The 17500-nt window shown below is 34.4% G+C and overlaps 1 long non-coding RNA gene across 1 annotated transcript; it reads left to right on the top strand.

Moving 5' to 3' along the window:
• Nucleotides 1-5616: 5616 nt before the first annotated feature.
• On the top strand, nucleotides 5617-10612 carry LOC135196773 (uncharacterized). The gene is made up of 3 exons (XR_010310470.1): nucleotides 5617-5728; nucleotides 9174-9257; nucleotides 10073-10612. It is a non-coding gene; the product is annotated as an uncharacterized LOC135196773 (long non-coding RNA).
• Nucleotides 10613-17500: the final 6888 nt, after the last annotated feature.

Genomic DNA, 17500 nt, shown 5'->3' with positions numbered 1-17500 from the left:
AGTGATAGCCATAAAACACTGCTTCCAATTACGAACTTTATACTTCCAGAACTTTATACTTCCATTATGTTGTGATGAATTATTGTCCTAACGAACGTTCGGAGCTTCATGGAGACTGTATTTTGTAATCATTAATGAATAAATTTTCGTTGAACTTAACTCTGAAATAAATGTTAATTTTACCGGTTGGAGGAATATATCTTATTAAAAACATTTCATCAACTGACTAGTGACATCATTATCTTATTTCTCTTGCTCGTTCTAATCATTTTCTGGAAATATGAGAGCACCCGTGGTTAGTTAGTCCTCTAATATTCAAATAATACGACTGAAAAAACATTTCCTTATTATCCTGTGCATCTATTTAGTTAGTGACCTATTTCTCTCTCTCTCTCTCTCTCTCTCTCTCTCTCTCTCTCTCTCTCCCTCCCTGGAGTTTACCGTTGAAATAATAGAGCCAATGCATATACACGTCACATAAAATAACAGTTTTTTTGTGCTATTTCTTAAAATTAGAATATATATGATTTTTAAGGATACTATATCTAGTTAAAATAACAGGATATATATATATATATATATATATATATATATATATATATATATATATATATATATATATATATATATATATATATATATATCCAAAGAGAGACCATCGAACAACACTGAAATATCATATACCTTCAAGATATTTCACCGTCGGAAAGAAGACAATTCCCTGACATTACAAAAAAAAAAAAAAAAAAAAAATGCAAAGAAGGAAAGAGATTTTCAAACGTCTCGCGCTGAAGGATTGAGTGGCTTATCGGGTGCGACAGCCTGTCGTAAGCTCGTGAAACTCTGCTCGTGGATTAGGTCACAAGGGGACGGAATCGAGTGTGTGCAGAAAAGGGAAAAAGACTGTATGATGGAGTGAACAGGTACACGAAGATGGAATGAAAGAGATAAGAACAGGAATATGTTCGTGAGACGTTTGCGTGATCTCTCTCTCTTTCTCTCTACAAAGAGACCTTAACAAAGTATATGATTGGGCAGAGGTAAATAGGATGGTATTTAACTCTGATAAATTTGAATCAATAATTATGGAGACAGAGAAAGAAAGCTATAGCATATAGGGGACCTAATAATGAGACAATCACAAATAAGGAAGCAGTTAAAGACCTTGGTGTGATGATGAATAGGAACATGTTTATGCAATGATCAAATAGCAATTCTGTTGGCAAAATGTAAAGCAAAAATGGGAATGTTGTTACGGCACTTCAAAACAAGAAAAGCTGAACACATGATTATGCTTTATAAAACATATGTTCGTAGTCCACTTGAATGATTGCAAGTATTGATATGGTACCCACACTATCAAAAGGATATTGCACAAATAGAGAGTGTACAAAGGTCCTTTACAGCTAGAATAGAAGTTAAAGACCTTGACTACTGGGAAAGACTACAATCCTTAAAAATTATATAGTCTAGAAGGAGAGATGAACGCTACATGATAATTCAGGCATGGAAACAGATAGAAGGAATAGCAGAAAATATCATGGAGCTAAAAATATCAGAAAGAGCAAGCAGAGGTAGATTAATAGTGCCCAAAAACTATACCAGGAAAAATAAGGAAAGTAACACAGGACATTAATCCACTACGCACCAGCATCGATAATGCTAAGCGTCTATTCAATGCGTTGGCCAGCTCATCTGAGGAATATATCAGGAGTGAGCGTAGATGTGTTTAAGAATAAGCTCGACAAATATCTAAACTGCATCCCAGACCATCCAAGATTGGAAGATGCAAAATATACCGGAAGATGTACTAGCAACTCTCTGGTAGACATTAGAGGGTGCTACACTGAGGGACCTGGGGCAACCCGAACAAGATGTAAAGTCTGTAATGGTAAGGTCCTCTCTCTCTCTCTCTCTCTCTCTGTATTATATATATATAAATATATATATATAATATATATATATATATATATGTATGTATGTATGTATGTATGTATGTATGTATGTATATGTGTGTGTACATATATACTTAAATATATGCATATAGAATGTGTATATATATAATATATATATATATATATATATATATATAAATAAATATATCTATATATATATATATATATATATATGATATATAGAATATAGATATATATATATATTATTTTAATAATATATATATATCATATATATATTATATATATATATATATCTATATATATATATATATATATATATATATATAGAGATATATATATTATATATATATATATATATAGATATATATATATATGTATATATATATATATATATATATATATATATATATATATATATATCTATATATATATATATATATTATATATTGTGTGTGTGTGGTGTGTGTGTGTGTGTGTGACAGAGAGAGAGAATGAACATTATTTTCTGTTATTAATCAACACGGATACTTATAGACAGTGGAATTTCTCTCTCTCTCTCCTTTTAATTGGCATCTCTCTCACATTCTTTTTAATTTGCATCATACAATAATATGATCATGATTGATACACACGGAAGTAGCGATGCTCTAATCACAAAAAAAAATTAAAAATTAAAATGAGACTAATTAGAAAAGGCTTAGTTAGAATCCTCTTTAAATGAATGAATGAAAGGCTTAACATTTCTTTTGAGTCGACTCATGTAATCCTTATTTAACGATGCCGCGATATGAATGACGCGTCTTGGAGTTTTTCATACATTTTACGTGTAAAGTTGTCTTTGAGTGTCAATGCCGTTTCGTTTAACAAAAATAGAAAAAGGTCTGATATAGTTTCTTCCTCAGAGGAGAAGAATAATTTCGCGTATGGGATATCTGCTGTCTTATCGTACCATATATGCTGTGACCTAATTTGAAATATTTATATATATATATATATATATATATATATATATATATATATATATATATATATATTATATATAATTTATATATACATACTATATATATATATATATATATATATATATATATATATGTGTATGTGTGTATTGTTTCCATGGAAAATACACTGGTTTATATCTAAATCTTGTAGGCGATTTCGAAATACAGTTTAAATTTTTCATCAGCTTGAATTAAGTATCTTATTTCTGATTATATTTTATTCTTAAGGTGACAGTGTATTAGTTAAAAAAGATAGTAGTCAATTTATAATTTTATATATTGCGTTGATAGAAATTTATGAATTTTTCATAAAAAAATAGTTTTGCTTTCATGAAAAAAATATTCGTCATCTCGAAATAGAATGTAAATAAAAATGATGTCGTATTTGTGCAACATAAACTTTAAAAGTAAATTACCTTCCTTAGTCATCTTCATCTCCACCATTCAGGTGCTTCTGTCAACGGAGAATCTTGAAAAAGAGAAAAAAAGTCATCATCAACTTGTCCGCACTTTTATGTCATAGCACAATGACCATCATCATTATCATTATCATCATCGTCGTCATCATCATCATAATCATTATTCTATTCTTAGTCTTTACTTTGTTTATGCCGCTATTCAAATCCCATCACAAGAGCTTCTTAAGAGGCTGTCGACGGGGTTGTCAGTTTATGATGAGAGAGAGAGAGAGAGAGAGAGAGAGAGAGAGAGAGAGAGAGAGAGAGAGAGAGATTTTTAAAGACTTCTCCTTATAGTTCATAAGGCAGCAGGTGTCACTGTATGAGAATATTATATGTCACCGTAAAATTAAAATGTAGTAATGTGTTACTGCGCATTTCACTGGAAATGTATGAATCTCACGAGGAAACTGAATGACTGAAAGGTGCTGCGAGGAAGATAATTGTTCCTGGTACAGATACAGCAACTTTTAAGGATAAATTGAAGGAATAGAGCCTTTTTTCAATAAAGTACAAAAAGTCTCCAGGCAAAACCACCGAGAGAGAGAGAGAGAGTTACTTGATGGTATTCCAATTCTTAATAGGAAGGGATTTCAAATGTTAGATTTTAATGTTAATTGTTAAATTAGCTGTTGGAAGTAGGAAAGGATGATACAGGACTAAGATACAAGACAGTAATATGTACTGGAACCAAAACTTTTGGTATGTAATGTTTGTAGGGAGGCGGTGTATGCAGCTGATGCATTAGTGGACAAAAACTTATACGTTAAGTTGTTACAATGGAGTACGTATGACACGTGACTGATATGATATTACGAGCTACCCTTCTTTTACTGTCAAGGATAAAAGTCATCTTTAAATGGAAGGTAAATTCAAAAGTGATTTCAGAAACTGTGGCAAAAGCGCTGGTAGTTATGAAACGAAAGAATGTAGTACTTCCAGTTCTGTCAACTGTCTCAAATGTTCAAGACAGAAAATGCAAGGTATGGAGCAAAGGTGAATTTGAGAAGTCGTTAAACTTTGGATGTGGCGATGAAGAGTAGATATGGTACATGTGTCTTTGAAATAGAAACTGAAATAAAACCCGCTTTGATAGCTTTCTTCTGAGACTTCTGTTCTGGATAACATCCTGACAGTCATTCAGTTTGCATTGATATGCATTACAATTCACTGTCACTGAATAGCAGAAGAATATGACAATACTGATTATTTAAGAGAGCATCAAACAGCGTTATGAGTGATCTCGGTACGTCTGATTTTATTTGAATTTGCCTATGATCATCCATGCTGGACAGAAGAAAAGAGCCATGTAATTTCATTACAGACGTAACCATTTGAAGATAACTGATCTGCTTGATCTGCTACAAGCATTGTGTGCAATCAAAGAAGGGCAATGCAATGGGCTGTCAACACAAGTGCAAACAAAGTACTAGTGGCCTTTATTTAGTAAGCTTCAAATTACTGTTTGCTGGAAAGGTTTCTTGTAACATATTATATGCGGTATTAGCATTAAGATTTAGTATTTTGTGGTAAACAAATATGTTATATAATTTCAGTCTGCTCACATATTTGGGCCTATTCAGGCTCCAGTACAGAATATGCTCCACCTTGAATGCATTAACGTATGTAGATATATTGAAGGAGGTCCCTTAACTTGAAGGTACAATAAAAAAAACGCACAAGAATTTTTTGAAATGTTTTTGAATTACAAAAGTGAATAATCTTCCAGATACTCCACAAAATTATCTTTTTTTATTTTTTTATTATTTTTTTTTTTTTTTTTTTGTTTTTTTTTTTTTTTTAAATCCCCCCTTGGTTTTTGGGGGGTTTGGTTAGTGAAATCATGGCGTCTATACTGTTCGACGTCATATTAACAGCTTTCAATTTTAAAGTGCTCGAATATATTTTATTATATGATAGATATACAACTTTACAACAGTAAACAAAAGCAAAAAAGTCATAGCTTTTTTTATAAAGTAATTTAGCACATCCTAAAGGAAGCTCATGGTCTTTCCTATGATAATGTTCAATCAAAAATAAAAAAAAAGAATAAATAAATAAAACCTAAAATAATGTCGTAATGATCATAAACGTTTTGTTCAAACTTGGCGGCCTTTTTCACGGCCATTTGTTTCACCAATAGATGACGCTGTTTTGGAAAAATGATGGTAGTGTATGTAAAGAGTCCTTGATTGTTTTAGCCAATCAGGGAACGCCTCCTGGAAGACCATCGCCAAATTTCAAGTTACACTTTCTTCCAACATCGGTTCCAGTCGCCATATTGTGTTGCTTGACTACTGAAAAATAGTGCTGTTGATAAGATTATCTGAAGTGATTGTGGATTTATGTGGAGGTATGATATGTTTTATTTGAACGAGCTTTAATTTTTATTATGGTATTAGCTTTAGATTGTTATTTATTAGTGCTTTTAACATTCTGGCGTAGTGTACTGTCAAAAATAAACTGATGGACGTTCATCTGTCGTATAAGAACGTCGTGATAGTTGTGTTAATTATGCGTATTTGAGCTTTAGTTTTTTATATAAGATTTTCGTTGATTTCCTCTGCACGTGCTTGTAAATATAGGGCCTAGATAAGGTTTTAACGTTCCTTTCCTGCCCTATTAGCATAGATTTTCGTTGATTTCCTATGTACTATGCTGGTAGACATATCGCTAGATAAGGTTTTGAGGGAATACTAGAGAAAAGAGGCTTGGGGGCGGGGTTGAAGGAGTCTAGAATCATCCCGCGATGCGGAACTGTACATTTTTGTCAATTTGAAATTCTTAGAATTCACACCTCGCCCCCAAAAATGGAAACTTAGCTAGTACACAATTAGGTATATATAAAGTACATTAGAAATATGTTTAGATTCTTCATTCTGCACGCCAACCAGGTCATATAATTTTGTGCAAGATCTACTTTAGTTTCTGCCCAAGTATAGAAAATAATAAAATTAGTCCAATCCCATGATACTTAAGACTTCGAGTTAGGTTGGTGTGAGTGTTAAGTGTTAAATTAACTAACTTTGTGGGCCTGTTAATGATTTACTGTTCCTTACGTCAGTTGGCCAAATCCAGGGGGCAAAGCACCCAGGCTAGGTAAGACTTTGATGTCCTAGATCGTTGAATGGGGGGTTTGAGGTGAAGCTCCCCCGGTTATGGAAGACTGTGCTGTAGGTTAGGTTGGGATAAATCCTTGAGTTTCCTTAGTATATTTTTTCTTTTCCCATAAACCCTATTTTCCCTGAATTGTGGTGTTAAGGTTGGTCCATTATTTTAACTGATAATTTGCTAGTAAAATGGACATAACTACTAATTTTCCAGTAAAATGGACATCAAATTTCTAAAGCACATAAGTAAACTTTAAATCCTATTTTGAATTACAGCATTGTCATTTTGGTTCAAAGTGAAAGTTGGCCGTAAATTTTTTTTTTTTCAAGTGTTGGTCAATTACCTACTAAGTTAAATCACTGGAATTTGGCGAGGAATGTTTTGAATGAGGTTGGGATATCTTTATGAATAATTGCACAGTAGCTTACGTTAAGTAACAGGATTTTCAGCCCTACTACATATGTTTCCTGCCAACTACTGTATTTTCAGTTTTGGTGTTTACGTCTTTTTGCTTGCTTAAAAGTTTAGCAATAGTTAACTTGACTGTACCTCAATTTTGTATTGTATTTAAACCTGGATTGCTGTGCATTATCCTGGTTTTCCCTCAAATTTTATAGACTTAAGTTTGGTATACTTGGTTAGGGCACTTGCTAAGCTCTTGTGCAGGGTGTCTAAGAACTTTGCGATATTACGAACTAGTTTGTCATTATAGAGTAGGTTTCTCATGAGATGGTTGCAATATACTGTTAGTTTTTTTTTTAATGTAGTAAATTTTATCGAGTGATCTTGAATGTCTTTTGTCCTAATGATTGGTTATCCCTTTATAACCCCTGTATACCCAACACTAATAGGGACCACAGTTAAAAAACAGGGATTTTAGAGCTAGGGGAGAATAGTGAAATAGGGAATATATCCTGACATAACTTGGTACTCCCCATTCTGGGGGCTTAGTGCCCCATTGATGTAAAATAAACTTAAGGTTATAAAATCTGGATAGTCTCCCCTTCTTATTTGACCTATGTAGGTAGCCACAAATTACAGAAATTGCTTTGCTGCTTATAATCAATAGATGGACGATGTAGCCACTCTTGACTTGGTTTCCTATTGTGGTCTGCAGGTTTTTGCAGAATCTGCTTTAAATGAATATATTTAAAATCTCAATCTCGATCTATCAAGAGCCCGTGTTTCACGTTAAACTGCTTACTTGCAAAGTAGTACCTGTTGTCAGAACCTTATTACCTCCAAATTTAGATTTTTCAAATACAGCAACTGTCTGCTTTGAATTGACTGAACTTGGGTATTTACAAATACAAATAAGCCTATTCCTAAACATGAGTCCCATCACGCAAGATTTGACACAAACCGTACAAAAATGGATAATGGTAACTGCTGTGTAATTGACAATAGGATTTGTAAAGCTCTTTATTATGGGAAACAGATTTGTAACTCAAAAGGTTTGCAGCCATCACCATCAATTAACCATGAAATATAATGTATCTAATATGTTAAAGCAATTAATTGAAATTCTGCTGCATTTAAGCTTCATAGGAAAGTACATATTTTTCATTTTTGTTACAAATTAATGGTAATTTTGGGCAATCAAAGATCTTGTGTTTTCCAGGTAATGTAAAGCTTAAATTTGGTGTGAATTCTCTTGCTAACACAGTAGTTTCTATGATTCGAGTTTTGTGGCTCAAATGGTAGTTTTTTTTATTTTATGGACTTGAACTTGAAAATAGGGTGTTCTCGAGTGATTTTGATAAATTAGTCAGTTTAAAGGTCCCACTGAATGATCTTGTCAGATCGTAAAAACACTCATTGAAGTATAAAAGTAAAAACACTCATTGAAGTATAAAAGATCTAAAGATCATACTGTTTGACAGTTTGGCAGGTCTGTAAAACTAAAGTGAGTCAAGTTTGGAAGGTTAATAGTATAAGGAAACTACTTATATTTTAAGTTGTAGAAGAGTAGCTTTTTATGCTTGGTAATGTTGCTTATCAAAGATAGGATCATAACTGTGTGATACAGGAGAGGTCTGAAGGTATTAAGTCAGTGAGCTTTTGTGCATATAGTTAATCATTCATATAACTTTTGTGATTGTGGAAGAATGGGGAAGTGGCATTTTCTGTAGACATTTAATACCGCTGGCACATTTGTCCACTATATATTTTTCAGGATTTGGTCCCTGATGTATTGCCGTGAGTCCTGCAATATTTATCACAAAGAAGGGTGATTGCTCAATCACCACTTTGTTGAAGCTGCCAAACAATACACACGCCCAATTAAGGAATGTTTATTAGATGGCATCATCGAATTGACTTCCTAGTAATGTAAGAGAAATTTAGGTCCCCCCCCCACCCATACCACTAAGAAATTTGAATACGAAGCTGGATTTAGTTGAGTAAAAATTTCCATAAAAATGTAGGTCGTATGCCTGTGTTATTTAACACTGATTGAAATTCGTACGTTACTAAGACTTAAAAGAATATGAAACGGAAGGGACTCCGATGAAACTTCAATTCACGATTTAAAAAACTCAATCTGTGAAGTTATTTTTAGTTTTGCATATTTGTTAAACTCGGGGTACTATAATTTTTTAACTAAAGTTGAAATTAACGATTGTAGTATTTTGAGCTTGACAGTTTTCTAGAATACGGATGTGCAGTAATTAAATTATGCATTGCAGGAAGGGAAAGGCTGATACTTGGAAGTTTTGGCGTTAGAAGGAATTTTTGCCGATTCCTAATGAATGAGGATGAACTTGTCACAGGTAAGGTAGATTATTGATTGGTAGTAACACGTTTGAGTTATTTTTGTTACTTAATCTCGGTGAGGCTAGAGGAAGGGTAGGTCGGTACAAAGACCCTTATAATTCCTTTGCTATGACTAATTTTTAATCAAAATCACCTAAAGACATAAAATACGGTTGTGGCAAATGACACCATATTTGGTATGGTAAGAGGGAGATTAGATTATCTGGGAGTGGGAGCTTGTGTTAATTGCCTTGGAAAATTTTCCGATACTCATTCTTGCCAATTTGTCACTATTTTAATTGGTGTAAATACTCCGGTAGCCAGTCAAAGTTGATTTGCAGTTTCTTAATGTATATGAAATTTAGTTAGGTTTTGGTATGAATTGATATTAACTCATAAAATCCCTTAATAAATATTTTTGCTTTTATCTCTAGATCTTTTTTTCATTAATCAAACTTAATTGTTACGTTTTAGGTATATTAATTACTCTGGTGATGATCAATTGGGGGATTGCAAGTAAGTTAGGTATTACTTATGAATTTGTAACTTTTGATTTAATTTTCTGTAGTTTTTATGTAGACACCTTTTTTTTATGTAACTAGTTTCATTATCTGGAATGTAATATGTCATTTTGTTTGCTTTTTTTTTATATTGTTGGACTTTTTCATTATCTGAAACTTATGTAAAGTTTTCGTTTTCTTAATAAAGTCTAAATAGTTTTTGGAATAGTTTTTTGTCAGTTTTAAGTCAAAATAGTTTGTTTTTCAAGCAATGTTTTACTTCAGTAGTTTTAAGAAAATTTTTTTCCAATCTCTATCCCTTGCTGTGGAAGACAATGGAGGTAGAGAGAAGACGATGCTGGAGTCTAGAAGAAGCATGATTACTATACTCTGCTGCGAATGGAGTGTTCTACTGCAGCTCGTACAGTAATGGAACTAAAAGGCACAAATTTCAGTTACTGTAATGTGGTACCGGAAAAGTCTAGTAACCTCAGGTGATAAAAAACAGACCCTCTGTATTACGCCTGCAGCTTGTACATTAATGTAACTAAAGGATTTGAAATATTTTGGGACAGCACATTCCAGTAATTCTGTCTTGAATAACAAGTCACACCAATTTCAGCAACAAAATTTAGTTTTATTTTTAAACTTCTTGAAATGAACTATTTTTTAATTAATATTATATGGTTTAGCAACCGTTTTCTCTCCGGTGATTTTTTTCCTCGGGTCGCTTGGGAATATCGTGGCCTGAGGTGTAACTTAAAAATTTTTGGGTCCTAGGATTAAACCATCTAGTTATGTTTGGAGCACATACGTTCAGGTAAGCTCTACGTTGAAATTAGATTTTTTCTCTAGTTTGGCAATCTCCTCCTCCTCGGTGTTAACTTCGGTGCTTGTGAGCGCTTGATACTTTGGCCATAGACATTCAAGCAGGAACTCCGTTCAAACTTTTCTCCGTTGGGGCGAGAGTTGGCGATGTAAACACTTCAGTACTTTACTGAGAAGGACCTTCGATTATAGCAATCTTTCTCTGGGGCAGTTAACTAGAAGACTTGCGAGGGCTTGATCTTACAGCCACAGACGTTCAGGCAGGAACCACGTTCAAAGAATCTTTCTCCGCTGGAGCGACGTCAATTCTAAAGCCGTTTGGAAAGTGACCTGAGCATCATAATCTCGTGTAGTGTTAGGTTTAGTCGCTCAGAAAAGACCTACGATTACAGCAACCTTCTCTGAGGGATTGAAACTTTTCTTAGCCTTTGTAGTCTTGTCATGACAAGTAATTTTCTTTCCATATCCACTGAATGAATTGAGCTGGGAACTAAATACATGCAGGAAGCTCTTTACCATAATCTTCTGTGGTAGCACCCTTCCATTTGAATGTTTGTAGGCATGTGGTGACGCTCCTCTGCTTTTCCTAACCATTTACGGTGGCAGGATTTCACATTTTTAGTTCAGGTCTCCTGTGGAAAGAATTTTAATTTGTCAAATTTGCATGAATAAAGTTCCATGTCACATCATTGATGCCCTCAACACTATTTCCAACCATGGAATTAAAATCAAACTTTTTATTAATATTTAATTAATAATCCGAAACTAGTGTGGACTACTTTAAATCATGGCTTATGAAAAATTTTCAAAACCCAGGTTTTGACCAATGTTAGTCCTTAAAAAATACTATGAAAAACTTTCAGAACCCAGGTTTTGACCAATGTTAGTCATTAAAAAATACTATAAAAATTTAACGAACAAAATCACACAAACTAGGGACTTAAAAAAAACTAATCGGGATCTGACAACAAAAGTCATTAACAATTGTTAAAAAAGTGGAAATTTTTAAAAAAGGGATAAAAAAAAAACGTCGGGATTTGAGCAAAATCAAATTAGAAATGACAACCAACGTCATTAACAACTTAACAAAAAAAGTGGGGGGGGGGGGGCGACATCTTTAGGGTTAAAGCAATACCAAGGGCTTAATGTAGCAGCAGGCCATGTACACTACTGTTCACAAACTTTCAAAAACCTAAAAACCGATTACTGCCACTGCAATCATGTCTAATAGCTTAGATTCCCATAAAACTGATATTCAGCACCTAAATAAGCTGCATTAAAATGAAAACTATAATACATACCCCATCGTCACAAGTCAAAATGCGACGCTCTAAAGCCCCGTCCACACGGTCGAGCTTTGCCCGACGTACTTTGTTCGATGTGACGTCAGAAGCGGGAAAAGTCCGAACCTTATACCGCTGTTTCTCCGCTTCTGACGTCACATCGAACAGAGTTCGTCGAGCAAAGGTCGACCGTGTGGACGGGCCTTAATACGCCCGAGTCGAGATTGGTAACATCATCTCAAAATCCTAATACAAAGTCAAAACTGCTGACTGAATTAATTTAAAAAATTTACCACACTAAAGCTCAATTTTCAACGAATAAACTTTTCACTACAAAAACATCAGGAAATCCACAAGACAAATCCCTTTAAAATCAATATGCAAATTCACTGGATCACCCATTTCATGCCTCGATATAGCTAGCATTAAGATCGCAAATGGTTAGACAAATGTGCTCCTAAATGCCTCTTTAGTAGTAGTATTTGCAGCATATTCACTTGGGACGTCTCTCTTGAAGGCTCAGTCGGTTGATGAACTTCCATCCTGGAAATAAAATTGTCAGACCAGTTTTCATTGTACATTTTAACTTTAGTCCACATTTTACTAAATGCAGGTAAGGTACAACTATAACTATACAGCCTTTAATGTTAAATAAGAATTAATTTAAAGGTTTTCCTTGGATTATACAAAGCAATCTCTTGTCAAGAAGCAGTCTCACTATTTTAACTACTATAATACCACCAGTATGTACCATGATCACCATTAATGACCATTATCACCATAAAAATAAGTTTGATAGTAGCCTTCCCCCTCAATCTAATAGTGCCTTATCGGTGAACAGGCTCGAGACCCACAAGTTTTTAAAACAATCCATTTATGAGATCACCTAAATTCTACGGTAACCACACCGCAAGTCTCATTACAGAATCCATTATCGCGAGAGTGCTTCTAGGCTCTTAAAATGTTTATAACTTAAATGTTTATAACTTTTACCGCTGTCACTGCCTATTGCTATTAACGTACTAGTTCTCGCCTGTTAAGTTTTACTCCAATCCCAAGCAGCGCAATATTTATAAGATGAGAAATCTAATGTTTTTGCGTTGATCCCCGAGGGGCTGGTGTTAAACACGCTCTCGCGCAGAGCTTTTCACCAAAATCAAAATTGCCACAACTCTGAACTAGAGAACCTATATAAAGACCAAAACTGAGGAACTCTGAGTTTTAGAATTTAAATAGGAAATAAAATTTAGGGTGGGAAAGTGAAAAAATACTCAAGAATATGAACGGAGGTACATTAAAAGGAATGAAAGGTGCTGCAGCCAGTGGCCGGTGGGACACTGCAGAGACTTGGGTAATACCTACTGTGCACTGCGCGAGGTATACTGACGGTTTACGTAGTAAACTATGCTTTGGTAGATCTAGGGTACCTATCCGTGGCGGCCCAGACTATGGCAGTTGCAGTTTTTCTATGCAGTTTTACCTCCTGAACAAGAATTTTAAGTAATATTTATTCGGACGACTGTAATTAACCCCCAGGGGCACGTATTAAACACGGCGAAATACATTGGACGCCCCAATCCCTAGTGGAAGTCGTATCCGCGGTTACGTTTCTTGCAGGGTAATTCTACAGAATAGTTCCGCACGGACTGCAAGGAACGTAACCGCGGATACGACATCCACTAGGGATTAGGACGTCTAATGTATTTCGCCGTGTTTAGTACTGGCCCCTGGCGGTTAATTACAGTCCGACTAGACTATGGCAGTTGCAGTTTTTCTATGTAGTTTTACCTCCTGAACAAGAATTTTAAGTGATTTATTCGAACGACTAATTAACCCTCAGGGGCTCGTACTAAACACGGCGAAATACATTTGACGCCCCAATTCCTGGTGGCTTTCGTATTCGCGGGGACGAACGACGCGGAATGCTTATATAGAAATACCATTAAAAGATATTAATTTAAGGTATAATTTAACGTCTGTATGGACCAGTGATTATTACTTAAATATTTAAGACGTTTGGAACTCAGGACTACTGCTATGTACTTGCGTTACAAAAGTCAAAGTGGTTAGATATGAACTTGAAGGAATATTCCCGGAAAATAAAGATATGCTGACAACGACGTACGTTTCGGAGGCATATCAAGAGCTAAATAAAGTCGAGTTTCCATCTACCCATACAGGATAAATTTCTCTTTGCATTACGAAATAAAATGCATACAATTTAAGACAATTTCACTCTTGACAAGTTTCAAAACTTACGTCTTACTTTGTCTCCATCTAACCTACGAGATTGACTTAAACGGCCCAAGTTCCATCCAATCCTTATATCAAAAGCATAGTAAAGTTCTTTGTCCCCACTATAAATAAATGTTCCTTTGCTGTAAGCAGATTACTATATCAATCTCAATTTCACTCTTTAAAGAGAGACTGCCCCCACCCACTGTGTCACGGACAAAATTAGATTATCTGATTTTTGTTCTAAGAGAGAAAATATCTAACCTATTCAATGCCAATCTTATCAAAGCCTAAAATATACTTCCAATAGCCAGTTGAGAATTACATGACATAATGCAGATAATGTTCGTAAATAAAGGAAAAAAATACCAAATGAACACCTCGCCGGACGCACCTGTCGCCAACAAGATCGCTCCACCAACAAACACACACACACACTCTCTCTCTCTCTCTCTCTCCCAAATCTCTTCTCTCCTCTCTCTCTCTCTCTCTCTCTCTCTCTCTACAAAGAATATAAAAAAACAGACCAGTTTTTCACTCACTTCCGAAGTAAAGATTCTTCACCCACTTTTCACCAATCACAGGCGCCCGTGCCATCCTTTTTTCCGTCAAAGGAAGAGATGCCTCCTGATTGGCTGACTAGCAAGCAAGGAATCTCCTCAGGCAGTGCTGGTAGCACGGTGACATCTGCTGGTTCGTGAACGAGTCTGCCACTATCTTGTTCACACTTTTAAATTTGATTTATTGTTATTATAAAAATATCAGGATGTTCGAGGAATGCGATCTGCTATTTTGATTCCAAGAAATGTTTTCCCATCGCTCCAGGAATAAAGTTGATATACCAAAACATTAATAAAAATGCAGATTAAAATTGATATTAATAAAAAATGCAATTCAAAAAGGAAAATTAGCTCTGTTTTCGAAGATAAACTGAAAATATAATTACTGTAAACTTTAACTCAAATTATTATATATTATGCTAACTTACGATGGCAAGAAAACTGCGAATCGAAAAGAAAAATGAAATAGATTTCACGACGACGGTTTTTTCAATTGGCTGACAAACACTAATTAACTTTGACGATAATGATGACTTTTCGTAAAAGAATACCTTCTGATGTGTGTTTGCGTACACGATTGGACACATTGGAATGTTTTACGTACAGATCACGTAGAGAAATACTACATTTCTTCGTAAATTCACATTACCAGGCAATTAAGGTTGATTCCAGTTAAATAAATATATCCAGGGATCATCACAAAAAATCATAGCAATGCATAAAAACGGCTCCTGTCATTGAGGAGGAGGAATCACAAGGAACACTTGAAAATATCATTTTTAATCATGCGAGAATAAAAAGCGACATTTATGCTGCCTCTTCACCATACTATATTTATTTAAGTTAGACATCTTTAACTATATGATACTTAAGGGTAGATATTACTCTTTTGCTGTTTAGATTGCTGCAATATCAAACACTTGCATTCCTGACTATGAAAGTTCAGAAAGTGTCGACAAATCTTGAACATCAATTATTATTTTATTCAAAGAAAACGTTCGTTATCGTTCCTACCGAGACCCAATTGTCAAAGAAGCTAAACACTGGACTTTTTTTTTTTCGGCAGCTGTGCTATACGTTTCAAGATTATATGCTACCGTCTCTTTATTCCAAATGTTAGACATCGCAATACGTAAACTATGTGAATGTTTTTAACCAAAGAAAACGGATAATGGTGACGACGTCATTTCCAAAGACGGCCATGTTCTTTACTAAACCAATCATCAATGAGACTAAAACGCAAGAACAGATACTTTCTAGAAGTATCTGGCATTTCCTATCGAACTTGGAATATTCATGGGAAAAACTCTTTTAAATATATAAATTCGTATGTTCTTGAATTTTTATTTACACTTATTTTCATATACTCTCATTTTACTTCCATAATTTAAACATTAATTATCAAAAAATTACATTTTGAATGTGAAAAAATAGAAAAGTATAGAAAGAATCTCAGAGGTACTTCTGGCAATACCTAAAGAGGCGGGTATCAATGAGGATAGAGAACCAGGATGACTTTTCGAAATGGAAATATACTTAAATTTTCGATCGAACAATGGTAAATAAATACATCGCAAAATGCTTAATAAACACAAAAGTTTGGTATTTGATTAAATCATACACCGTTTTAACCAATAATTTAGCCTTTGACGTACAAGTACTGACTTAATTATTCCCTTCTCCTATGCTGTAAGGTTGGCCATTCTGACGCTGAAACTCCCGCAAAGTTTAAACGTAAGAGAAGCCATTCGCCGATATAATGAACTCATTCCCTTGCGTTTCGAGGCGTTGTGAGGCTTGCCACAGAGACTAAAGTCATTAACTTTAGGGCCAGACCAATGCCATTCCATAAAACAAAGCTGCCGGAGTATGTAAAACACTTTTGTAAATCCAGACCCTCATGTTTCTAAATGACTGAAATTCTAACTGACCAAGTTTTCTCTGAAATTAGACTTTTTTTTTTTTTTTTTTATCTTAAAGCTTATCAGTATTTAGTAGTAACTGAAAACAGTTTAGAGACAATAAATATTAAGGTGAGATGCTTCTGTTAACAAATAACAAAACATTATCAACAGCGAGACAACATATTTGTTTTGTACCTTTTTTTGCCACATCGTACGAAGTACATTGTACTGTCCACTCCTTTTCAAAGCAATAAAATATTATATTAACAAGATCGGGCAAGATAAGCATACCCACTCGTCGTTTCATCTCACTGAAAAACGAGAGTAAGTGTTCGGCTATTTTATTCCGGAAAATTAGATGATATGGAAAACAAGATTTATTGAAAAAAAAAAATTCAAACCGATTCCTGATTGGCTGACTAGCAATCAAGAACTCTCATGAAGTGCTGGTAGCAAGGTGTCATCTGTTGGTTTGTGAACGAGTCTGCCACTATCTTCTTCATGCTTTTAAATTTAATTTATTATTATTTAAAATAATCATCAGAGGGTTCGAGGAAGGCGATCTGCTATTTTGATTCAAATAAACGTTTTCCCATCTCTCCAGGAATAAAGCTCATATATACCACAACATTTATAAGGCAGATTAAAAATTGAAAATCAATAGTAAGTCAGACGACAGTCGAAGAACTTTGCTTAATAAAAATGCTTTGCCAAATATTCGTTCATTCTCCACTACGGTTGGAAAATAAATATCAGCAAAATTATCCAAGAGAAAGGTTCATTACTCTCACTTACAAACACAAACTTTTTTTTTTTTCACTTTTGGGAAACGTGGCAGCAACAGCAAATAAAGAAATAGGAATCAACATGATGAAGATCTAGCATACTGAAGTCAAGATACACTTTTATATCGATCTTAAATCATGGTCATATTTGTAGACCTAAAGATA

This window comes from Macrobrachium nipponense, chromosome 18, assembly GCF_015104395.2.
Source record: "Macrobrachium nipponense isolate FS-2020 chromosome 18, ASM1510439v2, whole genome shotgun sequence".
NCBI lineage: Eukaryota > Metazoa > Arthropoda > Malacostraca > Decapoda > Palaemonidae > Macrobrachium > Macrobrachium nipponense.
This window is presented reverse-complemented; position numbering and strand designations above follow the sequence as displayed.